The sequence below is a fragment of the Chelonia mydas genome, chromosome 2, assembly GCF_015237465.2.
Source record: "Chelonia mydas isolate rCheMyd1 chromosome 2, rCheMyd1.pri.v2, whole genome shotgun sequence".
Taxonomy (NCBI): Eukaryota; Metazoa; Chordata; order Testudines; family Cheloniidae; genus Chelonia; species Chelonia mydas.
The window spans coordinates 152,456,374-152,471,309 of NC_057850.1; the positions used below are offsets into that span (position 1 = coordinate 152,456,374).

Here is a 14,936-nt window from a genome sequence, read left to right on the forward strand (position 1 = left end):
GTGGGCTCTGGGGTTGGGCCGGGGATGAGGGGTTTGGGTACAGAAGAAGGCTCCAGGCTGGGGCAGAGGGTTGGGGTGTGGGAGGGGACTCCAGGCTGAGTGAGGGGGTTGCGGTATGTGGTGGGGAGGGGGGAGGTGCAGGCTCTGGGCTGGGGCCAGAAATGAGGGGTTCAGGATGCGGGAGGGAGATCTGTGCTGGGGCAGGGGGTTGGAGTGCTGGAGGGGTGAGGGTTTTGGCTGGGGGTACAGGCTCTGGGGTGTGGGTGGGGTTTGGGGTGCAGGAGGGGGCTCAGGGCAGGGGCTTGGGGTTCAGGAGGGGATTCAGGGTGCAGGGGCTTGGGGTGCAGGCTCTGGGTGGCGCTTACCTCAGGTGCTCCCTGGAAGAAGCGACATCTTCCTTCTGCTCCTAAGCAGAGGCGCCACCAGGTGGCTCTGCGCGCTGCTTGCACCTACAGGCACCACTCCCTCAGCTCCCTTGGCCACCGTCCTGGCAAATGGGAGCTGCTGAGCTGGCACTGGGGGCAGGGGTAGTGTGCAGAGCTCCGGTCCCTCCACCTAGGAGCCAGAGGGAGATGCCGGTAGCTTCCCAGGAGTTGCATAGATCTGGGTCGGGAGCCTGCCTGCTCTGCCAACTGGACTTGTAACGGCCCAGTCAGCAGTGCTGACCAGAGCCGCCAGGGTCCCTTTTCGGCCAGGCGTTCCAGTCAAAAGCCAGACCCCTGGGAACCCTAGTCGACTGGCTCTGAAACAAGTTGTGTCTAGGCCTCATTGGCAGAAGGGATAACTACCGTGAAATGGATGAGGCCTTCCAGGCTGTGGGTTAAATGTTTGAAGTTATAATATAGAAGTAGGACATCTCCTTGTCAGAAAAAGGCTCTTTTAGAGATAAAAGTGGTATATTCTGAAAATATTTTTGAATAGCTAAAAGGAACTTTATCCAGATTATTTTTGATGCTTTGAGAGTCTTCCTGGTTGGCATCACCGTCCAGTCTAAGTCATTTGCTTCTGTCTGGTTTTTCCTCTTGTTTTAGCCTGAAGCTTCAACCAAAATCAGTTTCAGACAGTTCGTGAGAGAGAGCATCCGGCTGAATTCCAAAGGTAAGAGGATGAATCATATAAGAATTAGGGGTTTTTTATATTGTCCTTCTTGTGGTCCTGAAATGTGCCCAGGCATAGGAGAAAGAAATACTCCATCTTGTGCTCTGCTGCAAAGTTATAGCTTCTTTATGAATATGCAAGTAAACAAGATTATTTTTTCCTCTAATAAGCCTACAGCCTTGGAGCTTCAAAGATAGGATCCCCACCTAGTTCCTGGATTTTAGTGTAGTTGTCTAAAATGATCAGTATCGCAAAAAATGTGACGACAAAAGTAGGAATAGCTTTTAAATATCCTCTACACTGCCTGGAGAAATATATCAGACTTGACCTGGAAGGGACCACCTTCTTAGAACAGTTAAGGTAGTTCAGTCTTCTCTGTCCATCCAGTCCTTGGCCTCTTTTCTGAGGCTGCCATAAGAAGAGCTAAGTGTGACCTGAACATCTGTCCACTAAGAAGTGGACTGAGACTACCCAGTAATTTCACCTAGTACACCAGGTAACCATTAGATAGCAATAATTTTTGTTTGTTAGATTAACATTGTGAATATTCTGGCTGCTGTAATCTGTTAGGTTCTTCACTATAGGAAATAGCATGGCAGTTTCTTGGAAATAAACACGTTACAAATTTCTCTGTCTAAATCCGAAAGTGTGAAAATAAGATGTTGTCAAAAGGTAGTATGGACCTGGATGTGTTTACAGATGTGTGAACTCTAACTGCACATACTCATGTGCGCACACAGAGAGAGAGAGTTTTAGAATAACTTAGTCGGTGCATATTTTCAAAGGAGGTATATTTTTCTTGGGGTTTTTTTTACCTGAGCTTTTCTTGACATCTAGTACCCTTTTTCTTGTACAAAGCTGATTGGTGGTAACGTCTGATTGGCTATGTGTGGCTGCAGGACTAGAAATGAAATAGAACTTGAAAGGTGACTTGCAAATTAATTCGGGTCTTGGAAAATCAGATGTTTATTTAAAGTGTTAACCTTTTTTGCATTTTCCAGTTCTGAAAACTGTTGCCAAAAATGTATTGTTTCTGAATCTCTGACATACCTGCAGCAGAAGCCCACAACACTATAAGCCTTGACTTTTAGAGGGAAATCAGGGGCAGTAGAGACCTGAAAGAAAAATACTGAGGACAGCATGGGAGCATTAGGAAAACAATAAACAGAGAAATAAGAGAAGCTAATAAAAGAGATTAGCAAGAAATTTAGTAAAAACATGTCACTACTAGAGACAGAAGGGAGGGACGAAAACCCACTGTATTTACTTTTGAGCACTCCACATCTCAGGCTTTTACAAATTTGTTTGAAATTGTTCAAACTACTTTAAAACACGTGGAATTTTGGAATAGCCAGTGTATCATAATACTTTATTAAAGGCCAGCGAAAATTCCTGTTTAAGGGCTAGCTTGTGGTTTCAGACACAGCTTTGAGGAAGGGATACATCAACTCAGGAGGAGCGCTGGAAGGCATAGTGATTCAGTGACACACATCTGAGCTGCAGTTACTCCCCTGCATCCTCCTTGCTCCCAGGGTAGGAATTTACTGCTGGCCTATTTCAGCAGTAAATCACTCGCTGCCCTGCCAACCTCCCCACAGAATAGGAGGGTGGAGCCATTTCCTTATCTGTTTGCTCTGAGGGAACAGGCAGGTGAGTAGCCTGAATTGCTCCTGTGTGTCTAGACTTAAGATCCGGGAAGCCTGCATAAAAGGCTCTAGCTTCCTTCTGTGTTTGTGTAGTCCAGGTCACTAACCCACAATTAGTGATGAGACTGAGTCACAAAATTCCAATTCCACTCCAGGGGTTGGATAACCCGCTTTCCAGAGTAAAACCTGCAGGAAGGGGCAAAGAGAAAGGAAAGCTCAACACAATTCTCATCTTATCTTTGAATTTCTTGACTTTTTTGTGTGTCAGTGCTTTACTATATCGTTATAATATTTTTGTATTTAATTTTCTCATATTGTTTTCAAAAAGTATTTGATGAGTGTGTGCTCATGTCACTGCACTCTCACACCTCCCTTTCCAGATATTTCCTGATCTCTGTGACATGCATGAGCAGCATTTCTGATGGTCAACGTTGAGATCTTCAGATGTGCTTTGGCTATTATGGGAAACTGGTTAGATTTTGCATTTTGTGGGCCAGATTTTAATATCAATGAGTAAATCTCTGGAGTGCCTCTGGTTTAAGGCAACAGGGTTTCTCCTGATTTACATCAGTGTAACTAAGATGAGAATTTGGCCCTAAAAGTCAAGGTGAGTAAATAGTGAAGGAAATCAAGGGCTCTCCTGTCCCTTTCCTATTCTGGAACCAATGAAACAACTCACTATTGCATGGTGAGAAAAGAAAACTGGCATCAGTCATCATTTCACAAATCCAAATAAACCTCAGGATTTTCTTGTTTAGTTCTCATTCATGGGAGAGCATGAAAACACTTGTAATTTTCATCTGAATGCCATTGTGGTTCCAGATTTGTTTGTTTCGTCAGAGAACTGCTCTAGTAGATAAGTGTCAAGTCTGAAACAAGGTCCTTTTCAGCTTTTAAGAAATAATGCCATTTTCTACTCCGTTACTCTAGTTCTTTAACTGGCTCAGTTTGGCACTTTAGGGCACATTGTTGAAATAATTAAACAATCCATTATAGGAGATTTGCATTGATTAGTTCTAATACCTTTGAAAGTTAACTGAAGATTTATTAAATAAGAATATATATTCAAAAGTTTTTAGATATAGCTCTCACTTTTGTCTATAACGGGGAATGGTCCCGATGTCATTCACTAAAAGATGCTGGTTTAGTGATTCTTCGGGATTTTAAGGATTTAGATTAGGACATAAAAGGTCTGATTCTCTTCTGATCATGGTGTAAATCAGGAGCAACATCAGGGAAGTCAATGGTATTACTGGTGTAAAAGCAATGTGAGAGGAGAATCAGATCTAAAGAATACAGTTCTCATTTGAATGTGACAGTGTTAATTGGGATTAATTTAACAGTGGTTTAAGTGTAACTTCCCTCGTGTGCAATCGGTATCGAGAGGGATTACTGATGGATCTAAATTGTTGGCCATTCCTGCTGGCCTGTAGCCACATCACTGCAGGCTGTGATCTCATTAGATTATGTTTGCGCAAAGCACTTAACATGCAGAGTACTATACAGATACTAAATGTTGTTATATTACCATGTTATTTAAACATGATCAGGGCAACTTAGTAATTGGACAGGATCATGAAGACCTTGAAGGAAAATAGTGGTGGTGGCTTAGTAGCTAGCGCTTTCCCTTCTGATTCAGTATTGAACCAATATCCCCATCGTGATCCTATGGGCTTTGTGAAAAAGGAGGTGGTGTATCTTGGTAAACCCGTAACCCTGAATATGTATGATTATTAAAGATCCCATGGAACTTTTTCACAAGGCCACATATGTTAGTTCTGGTGTCCTGGCAAAAATTCACTTCAAATTCCCTATGCAGTTTCAAATGGCTATTGTCTTTCAATTTCCTGCCTAAAACTTGAATAGTGTTGCTGTGTGCTGTAAGTGCATGTGAGCTGCTGTGCTTTGCTCTGGTGGTGTGCAGCTTATAAAATCAATCTGTCTTTTCGTCTTTGCAAAACACTTTTAGAGTCGAACAAATAATTAAACTCTGGGCTTTTGCCCGTAGCCATAGAGTTTCATTGTCTCCCTGACTTTGCATGGCTAGTGGTTATGCAGAGTAGATGAGGGTGTGGCCTAAAAGATGCCATGGCTAGGCATCTACAGGATTTGGGGCAGGATTTCCTGCAGATTCTTGCTAGGCAGATGGAGGAACTGTCGCTTCCATGCTGTCATCCCCAGTACAGTCGGTAGCTCAAGGCCATGCTGCCCTAGGATACCAGGCTGCCGGATGTGTGCCGTGACTCCACCAAGGAGATTCCCAGACAGGAAGAATGAATTAATGCTGCTTTGAGTAATGTTCCTTTACCTCTCTTTTTTGCAGTGGATGGGAGAACATGCCCTTTAGTGGCCCCAGCTGCTTCTCTCAATCCCTGACCCCTCCTCCTTTCAGACCATGCAGACAGTCTGAGAGGTGATTTAAGGCAGCCATGCAGAGGGTAGAACATTACAATTCTTTCCCCCCCATCTGTATAACTTCCATAGATGTGACTCCTCCCTCTAACACAGAGTGGATTAAAACATAGAGACCACAGTTGTAAAAGTCAATATAGAAAGGTTTTAGGATCAAATTTGGAAGAAAGGTTGTGTGTAAATCCATGCCTATGATAATTACTGTAATATCCTAATTAGGGTTGAAAAATATGCTGTGATGTGTTATTGCAAGAGATACTTATTTACAATACATTGAATGCCATCTAAAAATCAAATTATTTAGTTAGAGATGGGCTGAAATTTAGACACCATATCAGCCAGCCAGGGTGGAAAACATTTTTCAGCCCACCCCACTCCCAGTGACTGTGGGGACAGGGGAGTCAGCCAACCAGAGCAGAAGAAGGAGGTTAAAAAAAAGCTGATTTGGTGCAGCCATACGGCACCTCCTGGAAACTGGTGCAGGGCAACCACACTGCTTGCCTGTCCGTAGAACCAGCCCTGAGTATCCGTCAAGTAGACAAGATCAGGTTACTCTTTCAGAAGAACAGAGCAGTTGGTTTAATTTCTTGATTAAAAGAGTGACTAAATTGAATAATTATTTGTACCATGTAAGTTTTGATTTTCTTAAAATAAAGTTCAAGGTTTACCTAAGGATGAAGTCCTTAAATCCATACACTGCAAGCTATTGGTCTCAAATCCTGTAGCTGTTCTGTTCAAGAAGATGTGACATTCCACAGTTGGCTGTGGATATTAACACACACAGTGGCCATGCAGAGATTGCCATGGTGAATAAATAATCAACCCATTACATAAAGGCCATTTTTGCAGCAGGGGAGTGTTTGTCGAGGTATCTGTATGCTCACATCTCAACTGTTTTTTCTAACAAGAGCTAGCGAATTGAGAGAACTGAATAAGTTTGTGCTTTTTGGGAAAGGGAAGCTTTGAGATATGCATATAATCACAGTATTGTGTAAAACCATTGTGGGTAAATGTAACCAACAACAAAAATTAAAATAATCTCGGGACCAAATTAAGGATGTAAATACCATTTTAAAAGTTAACCGTTTAAACTATTAACATTTTTGTTTAAACGGGGCCGGCGTAGCTGGGGCTGCTGTGGCTGGCTGGAGCTGCTTCGGAGGCTGCAGGAGCTCCACGTTGCCTTGACCAGACCCTGCTGCAGAGCTGCCAAAGGCCCCTGTGGAGACCAGGAATGGACGGCTGCAAGTAAAGGAGGAGAGCAGCCACACCCATGATTTAAAAAGCTGACCCTTGTTGTGATTTTTGGAGGGGGCTGAGGACGCAGTAGGAGGCGACCCAGGGAGCAGGCTTGGTGGCGTCCACCCCCAAGGCTGCATAACTGACTAGCCAGTCACAGGGCCCTGGGTTGGAACCCTGTGGAGCAGGGAGGGCCCAGGTTCCCTTACCCCGGCCCCAGACTCTCACCACCTGCCTCAGATATTGAATCCCCCTCCCTCATGCTCCCAAAACAAAATATTTTGAAATTGAAGTTCTTGTCAGTTTCACCATTGCCCTGGAATGTCACTTTTACTGAGCAGCTGTCTGGGCTCCCAGGGATGTGCAGCTCCTGGGCAGACCCATCATGCAGACTGCCCCAGTGCTAGGTACCCCAGAGCTTCCAGACTCTTAAGCTCGTTTCCTCCCCGGTCTGGGGCTGCCCAGGAAGTCCACATAGTGAAGCTGCCCCAGAGCTGCAGACGCTGTGGGGATCTAGTCCCAGGATTTCTGGGCTCCCAGCTGTACATCAGGGAACCTGGAAGCTCTGAGAGCTTCAGCTCAAGCCAGGGTTCTAAGGATGTCTGGGCTCCCTGCTACAGTTCCAGGAACCAAGCCACGGATAGAGCAAGGGCACCCTGGGGCTTTCTGGCTTCCAACTCGAAGCCGAGACCCTGGAAGCTCTGGCATGGCAGGGCTGTCTTGGAGCCCAAGCTGGAGCCTGGACTCTGAGTTCTAGGCTCCCTGCTCTTCAACAGGGAGCCTGGCAACACTGTCATGGAGTGGGTGGCCTAGCAACCCCATCAGGCTAGGCTCCAGCCTGGAACATGGCTGCCCAGTGAATTTCCAGCGGATGTCTGCCTGTGTTTTGTTGAATCTGTAATATATTTGCAGAAACATTTTACTTCATTGAACTGGTATTTTTCTCATCAAACTACTCTCCTATCCTGAGTAAGATCATTCATAAATTGGTACTGAGCCATTTCCAGCAGTATCTGACCTTCCCTGGTATCTCAGACCTTTCCCTGTGAGACCTTGCACCAGAACACAGTATGGAAAGAGTCCTGACTAACAGATGGAAGATCTTCTGGCTAGGGACAGAGATGAATGTTGATGCGACTTGATTTATTGTCTGGCCTTGAAACTGTTGATCATAAGGTGCTGCTGATCTATCTGAGAGATCTGGCAGATACGGACATAACTGATACAAAATCTCAATGCGCAGTCCTATCTGACAGATCCTAAAGGGTCATGATGGGCAGCCGCTCCTCCTGTCTGGGGACTCATACGTGAGAGCCTTTAGAGCCTTCAATCTCTCTGTTCCTATTCAACCTCTATTTGAAATTGCTAAGAGTGTTAGTGCAGAATGCAGAGTATAGCCTACAATGACAGACATAGACTGATGGCACAAACCTCTAAGTGTCCCTTAAATCCTGGTCAGAAAGTGTTTTTTCCCAGGTATCCCAGGAAGAAATAGTAGCCTGAATGAAAGACAGCTGGCTCAACTGTAATCCAGGAAAGACTGGGATACTGTTGATAAGAAGGTGCAAGAAGCATTTTGCAGAGCTGGCTAATACTGCAGACTCACTCTCAAATGACAGCATGTGCCCACCACTGATCAAAGCTGCGTACAGCGTCAGAATCCTGCTAATCTCATTGCTCCTGGACACCAGAATACTAGCTGTCACCCCCAGTGTTTTACCTCTTCAGCTAGCAAGGAAACACTTCTTTCCTCTCAGGTGAAGAATTACACCTGATCCCTTCATTTACCTTCTGGATGAACTGTCACAACTTACTCCAAAACCAGAAGTGAAGGCTGTGAAGGGGCACTTTATCCAATTTATGGCAGTCTGCCTCCTAGGGGGATGGAAGAGTATAACTGGTGCTCTGCATTGGCTCTCCATTCATTGCAAGTTCATTTCAAGACACTGGCCCTGGTCTTGAAGGCTTATACTAGCCTAGGAGCCCTCTTCTCCCTTCATTCTGTGCCACAGAAACTGTACAGCTGGCTCACTACAGCTAGCAGAGCCTCTGGGTTAGGCTAGAGGGAAGCAAGAACGGAGCTTTCTCAACCCAAGCTATCAGAATCCCCTGCCAACTAAAATAGGGTGAGTCCAGCGTTGCTACGCTCACAGCATGCTTCAAAACTCTCATCTTGCTGAAGATGTTCCCCAAATAACATTGTGAAGGAGACCCAGGCAGCGCTCTCCTGCAAAACAGCAATCAGCAGCTAGAACAAGAGAGTGAGTAGTATTAGGATCCTAACTTTAGAGAGAACTTGTTGTGATTTTTTGTAAACTGTCCTTCAGGCCTACCTGCTATAGGGAGAAAATACGGTTTTTGTTCCCTACTGCACAACTGAGAATTGTCCAGAGCATTCTGGGACAATGGGGATGAAGGCAGCTAGCTACCACTGCAGCCGTGTGCGGGCTAGGAAAGGAAACATTGCCAGGGATCTGATCCCAGAGGAATTGGACACATTTTATAGTTTCACTAGAACTAGCCTGAACACTGAGACGGTGGCTGGAAACCGGGCTGTCAGTGTGAAACTGGTGTAAGGGAAATGGTGTATCAGATCCAAAGTTTCAAACTTCAAAAATAAAAGGGGGGATGTTTTGTTTGGATAGTGAACATGACCTGTCTTAAAGCAGAGATGCTTAGAACCCCTTTGAACTCCACTTATTGTTAGGGTCAGTAACACTGTAGGCGTTATGAGGAGCATATCTGATTTGGCCAGCTAGAATATATTCAAGAATAAAGCATAATTCCCCCTACTGGGCTGAAACTAGTATGTGAAATTTACATTTGCCCCTCCTTTGAAAATGTTCAACATGTAAAGAATGAGATGCATGAGCCTTAGGACCCATTCTGGTCTACACTATGCACCTAATGTAGTGTTGTGCATGGTCTTGAGTGAATGCCTGCTGACCTTATCCAGGTGTGTGTAAAGAGTGACTTACTGTGCCTCATCGCTTATGATTACGTGCTGAATACTGACTACATTGGTATAACAGAGACTGTCCGCAGTAATAGAAGCATCAACAAATTCTTTTCAATGGTTTCTAGAATCTGTGTGCATTGAAAAAAAAACCCTAAGCATGTGTATTTCTCAACATTTAAAATAAAAGTCCCTTTTAAAAATCCATTTGAGTGACTATTTTGAAAGATCCAGTTTCTCAAAATCTGCATCTACTGTTGATATTCCAGTTCAGTTCAAGCTGGTAATTAGAAAGCAGAACTAACAGAGTAAACCATGATTAATTCAAAACTCTTTTTGCATCTCTTCAGCTTGTCTAAATAGTTTCAGTGAAAGATCATAATAGGACAGGAGATCAAAGAATCAGATCAAGTCCTTTATCAGACAGCTAAATGGTCTCTAATGCTTTCCAGTGTGGGAACAATCTAGTGGGTCTGTTGAGGCAGTACATCTTACGTTTCTTTTTACTGTGAGTGCATTGTGTGTGGATTCAGCTTCGGATTTCTGTTGTCACAGGGTAATCCTGAGAAGTTGTAACCTTTTTAGGACTGTTGTGCTGCTGCAGAAGGTATTTTCAAGATTTCAGATTTTAACATTCATATATTTAATTCAAATGCAACATTCCATAGAATATATTTATGAGAAGGATGGAGGGAAAAAAGCATCTGAACCCAGTTAATAAATATAAAGCTTATTTAACAAGAGACTTAATGATCCTATTATTTTAACAAATCACACAAGATGGCGTCTGATACCAGGCATAAGTAGCAGAGACTTGTTCACCACATCCTCATGACAAGCTTTTTTCCATCGACAGCTGCAGGGAGGGGCTTAAATTTTTTTTATGGGAATTGCCAAAAAGTGCAGGTTCAGGTAAACTGATGCAATTCACAAATTTGGGTCAATTTTGGTGAATTGTTTCAGTAGAATTTTTTAAAAAGGAAATGTTGAAATGATTGGTTTTGGCATTTCCAAAACGAAACATTTCAACGTCCTGTGTCAAAAAGATTTTTCATTTTGGAATTTTACTCAATTTTATTGAAAAACAAAAATGAAAAAAATGTAAAATCCTCAAAACCAAATTGTTTTCATTTTGACCCAAAGTTTTCAGCTTTTTTGTTTTGGTGAAAAAAAGTAATACATTTTTCGGGTCAACCTGAACGAATTTTTTCCCCATTGATTTTTCTTCCCTCCTCTCCTCTGCAAGTGTGGCTACCAAAATGAACACTTGGTTATATGCACAACTCTATTTGGAATTCCTTCCCACACTGAATTCAGACACTGAAGAGAACTGTTCCTGGTTTCCTCTATGGCAGGACAGTACATTTTTTTTCCCTGTGGGGAGTTGGAGCCTACAGCTTTTATTTTATCTTTGAAAGTTGATATGTCCTTTACATGTGGAGGAACACTGAGCATTCCTTTCTCTGGGATTTATGATGCCAAAGGCAACCTTCCTTGGGGATGGGGCGGGGGGGCATGTATTGGGGGGGGAAGTGCTTAATCTAATCCTCATCACATCTGTTCAGTCATGTATTTTATATAATGCTTGCCACCAAAGTTTGCTGGGAAAAGATGGGATCCACCTGACCAAAAGGAGAGCATCTTCACCCACCAACTTGCCAACCTAGTGAGGTGGGCTTTAGATTAGGTTTAAATGGGGCAGATGACAAAAGCCCAAAGGTAAGCCTTTTTTTTTTTTTTTTTTTTTTTTTTAAAGGCAACCTTAACAGAGGGATACTTGGTGATGGTGGAGGGGGGACATTGAAATTTACAATAGGCTCATAGGAGCAACTAGAGGGAAATCAGTGGGGAAATCTGCTCAATGTCCTAGATTTCTATACACAAATGAGGAATAAACAGGAAAAACTGAAAGTATTAGTCCATAAGCTAAATGATGACTTAATTGGAATCACAGTTGATGTCTGCACTGCGGTGTAAACCCAGGCTCAGACTCCGGTCCAAACCACCTTTTCCTCTAAATGCAATTTTGTCTAACCCAGACCTGGGCCACAGGACCTTTGCAGGGATGGAAGGTTGGAATCCGAGTTCTGCACGGGCTTGGGCCCAAACTTCATCATTTTGCAGTGTGGATGCACTTAGGCCTGGGCCCCGTTGACTCTGGTCCCAATAGTCCCCCAATGCTATTGCACAGTCTCATGGGACAGCATCCTAAGACTGACCAGTTGACTCCCAGGAAACGGAAGCAACTCCACTGGTTCAAGTGCAGCTGCTTGGCATTTAACCCTTCCATTTTGTTTTGAACACTAAGCTGTGAGCAGAGTGAACCACCTTCTGCATTTGTAACGACCACTGACGTGAAGAAGTCCTTTGCCAAGCACGCAGATTTCAGTAGATCTCTGGTGTGAGGTGAGCAAACAGTTCAACTTTAGCAGGAGTTCCAGAAATGACCACGTACACTAGCTAACAGTGAAGAAGCTGATAGCATTGGGGATTCACTGGACTGGTGACCAGTGCAGGGAGTGGATTAAGCGACTCGAGACCAACTACTGGAAAGCTAGGGATGAGAACTGCACCTCTGGGAACTCGGCATCATCCTGCTCCTTTTTTGAGGAGTTGGGACTGGGAACTGCACTAGTCCTTCAGGACAGCCTGGTCACCTGGTGGCAACCTTCTCACCCTGCATCCAGTACAGGACCAGAGAGGAGCCAGCAAGCACCGGAGGAGGCTGCCAAAGTGACACTTTTATACTCAAACCAGGCCCTAAGGAGGCTTTGCTGTCGGTGCACCTCTAGCATATTCTAGGTCTCAGCTCAGAGGAGCTTTTTGATGCCCCTCTAGAAGAGCTGCCTGCCATGGAACCAGCATCAGAAACACAAGAGGCGGAAATAGCTCCTAAGCCTGGTAAGTTTCTGGTTCCATGTTTTCTGCTGCTGTTGACTATAGGGATGAGCAGGACCTCTGGTTTGTTGCCCAATATAAAATTTATTGCAAGCCACAGGCAGCAGAGTATATCTGCTCGTGGTGGCTTGCACGCCAGCACCCTGGTGGAGACACCTGGTGGAGAGTGGGAAGCATGAACAACAGTGAAAAAATCATTTAAATATTTTTTTTTCGAGAAAAATTCTCGCACATTCTTACAGACATGCTGAGGTGGCTAAAATAAGAAGCTGATATTGCCTTCTCTTTTAGCATGCCGGGCCATGTGGTGTCGGGCACAACACAACACAATGAGCTGCCTGAAAACAGAAAACTGTCTGGAGGGCAAGGGGGAAGGGAAGGTTAAATGCAGTCCATGGATGACTAAATCAGTGTCCAGAGAATGGCTGGGGGTTTGTATGCAGTCCAGAATGTGCTGGGGGATGGGTGGGGAATGGCTGTTTAGTTCTTCGGGAGTCCTTGTTCTCATGTGTGTTTGCATGTACTGTAGTCCCTGGGAAGAAGCATTCAGAGTAGCCTACATCGGGAGCTGTAGAGAGCCATAGAGAGGCAGTCATCCATGTGGATGCTAATGCCACATCCTGTAGATTCCCCCATGAATCTTGACCCAATCCTGGGCTCTGATAGCCTCACACTCTTCCCATAGTCGGAACTAAAGATAGGTTGTCAAATTTCAGGGAAGGTCATATTTTTCAGGTCCACCTTTATAGGTCACCAGTCCACTCCGCTCATACTTGTGCTACTCTGTCACCATCAGTTTGAAATAGTCTGTGGCATAAACTGCTGGCTTGCCACTGGCACCTTGGAATAAAATCTCTTTGCCATTCTGGAACCTCTCGATTGTAATGTCCTCAAGAATGTGGAATGTGTGAAAGTAGAGAGAAGGCTTCTGCAGTCAGCTGTGGCTTCCCTCCTGCCACAACAAGCCAAAGAGCTCTGCAATTTTTAAACTAAACAAAACAATTATAAATTGAATCTTACCATTGTCTCTGCAGTCTCTTCACTGTGATTAACTGAGTCTTGTCCCAGGAGTTGAAGCATTCCTCTCAGAATATACTGAGCCTCAGTTTTACAAAGTAACATTTTTTGGCTTTGAGATTCCACACTGCACTTTTGCCTGGGGAGGCACTGAACCTGTTGTGAAGCACTGAAACAATAATAATTGGAGGTTTTTAGAACAGGTGGGACAAACATCTGTCAGGGATGGTCTAGGTTTACTTGGTCCTGCCTCAGCATAGCGGGCTGGACTTCTTAAGATCCCTTCCAGCCCTACATTTCTATGATCCTACGAACAGAAAAAGCCCTTCCATTGATGTAGGACGTTTCTACACTACGGAGCTACAGGGGCACAGTTGCAGGGCCAGAGCTGTGCGATAAGATCCATTTACTCGCACAGAGAAAATTTCAGCTATTCTCCTTAAACAGAGGAAGAGTGTTTGGCTATGCAGAGTGGCAGTGGTCATAGCCTTCAAGACCAGTGGAGCTCAAATAACTTTAGAAATCCAGTAGCAAGCCTGTGAATTCTGGAGCATCCATGTGGTGTGTCACCCCATCCTCTTGCTCCCTTGTCATCGTAGCTCACTGGAGGCATGAAGCCATTGGCTTTCCCACTGCAGCTATGGCATACTCATTTGATAATGGGAGTTCATGTTGTGAGGCTGCTTCCTGAATGTTCCCTCTTCTGGTCTGAAATCATCCACCACCAAAGTGATAGAGAAAATTGGGCTCATTGCTGGGGGGAGACTGTCAGTGCCTCCCTTTGTGAGGGTGAGACTCTGAAGAAGAGCTCTACTCAGGAAGCTCTCTTGACTCAACAGCCTTGCCAATTCTCAACCTGTATCAAATCTTCCATTTGTAGTAAAGGTTTTTGAGATGATCGTGGAGAAGAAACTCTGGAAGCATCTGGTGCCCTGGGCTTTCCCTAATCCCGGCCAATATCATTTTCGATTTATGTATGCGAGGCAAACTGCATCAGTGGCATTTGCTGATGATCTCTTCTAAGAAAAGCTGTATTGATTAATTTAGATCTATCAGTTACTTTTGATATTGTAGACCACAAGGTGGTGTTGACATGGCTATTGTCCCTTGCTAGAGAGTGGATTGAGTCACACTTCAGTGTCTCTACTTCTTATAGAAGGGAGTTCTCGCAGGGCAATCTGCTGCTCTAACACCTCAGATATTTGGATTGCTGTAGGGTCTGATTTTGATTCCTCCCCTGTTTGATGTGGCTGATGGGAGGCTTAGTAAGAAGACAAGGGTTTGTGCTGTCTTCAGTATCTGCTGACCCTCTTAATATAATAGAACAGGTGAATCAGTGACTGCAGGAGATTGAAGACTGGTTGGGAGACTGCTAGCTGAGGCTCAGTTCAGGTAAGATGATGGTAATATTGACACATTGCTGGAAAGAACCAGAATTGGTGGGAATTTATATGGCCACCACTGAGTGAAAGATAGATCATGGGTGGTCCTTATGCAGGTGAACAAGACAGGGAACAAGGAAGCCTTTTGCCTCCCTTGCACTTCCCAGATAAGGGTCATGCAGGGCCATGCTGTTTCCCCCTCCCCCTGCCCCATTGTCTGAACTAAGGCATAGACACTAGAGGCACATGCCTATGGCTCCAGCTCCTGGAAGTGTACAGTAACTCGAG

General features: G+C 44.5%; 1 protein-coding gene across 3 annotated transcripts in view; it reads left to right on the forward strand.

Annotated features, from left to right (window-relative positions):
- Positions 1 to 14,936, forward strand: part of PLEKHG4B (pleckstrin homology and RhoGEF domain containing G4B) — a 196,888-nt gene that overhangs the window by 38,689 nt on the left and 143,263 nt on the right. For all 3 annotated transcript variants that reach the window (XM_043540377.1, XM_043540381.1, XM_043540382.1), the window contains exon 2: positions 1,032 to 1,098. The gene's annotated coding sequence lies outside the window, so the exon portion shown is untranslated. The remainder of the gene's footprint in view (positions 1 to 1,031; positions 1,099 to 14,936) is intronic.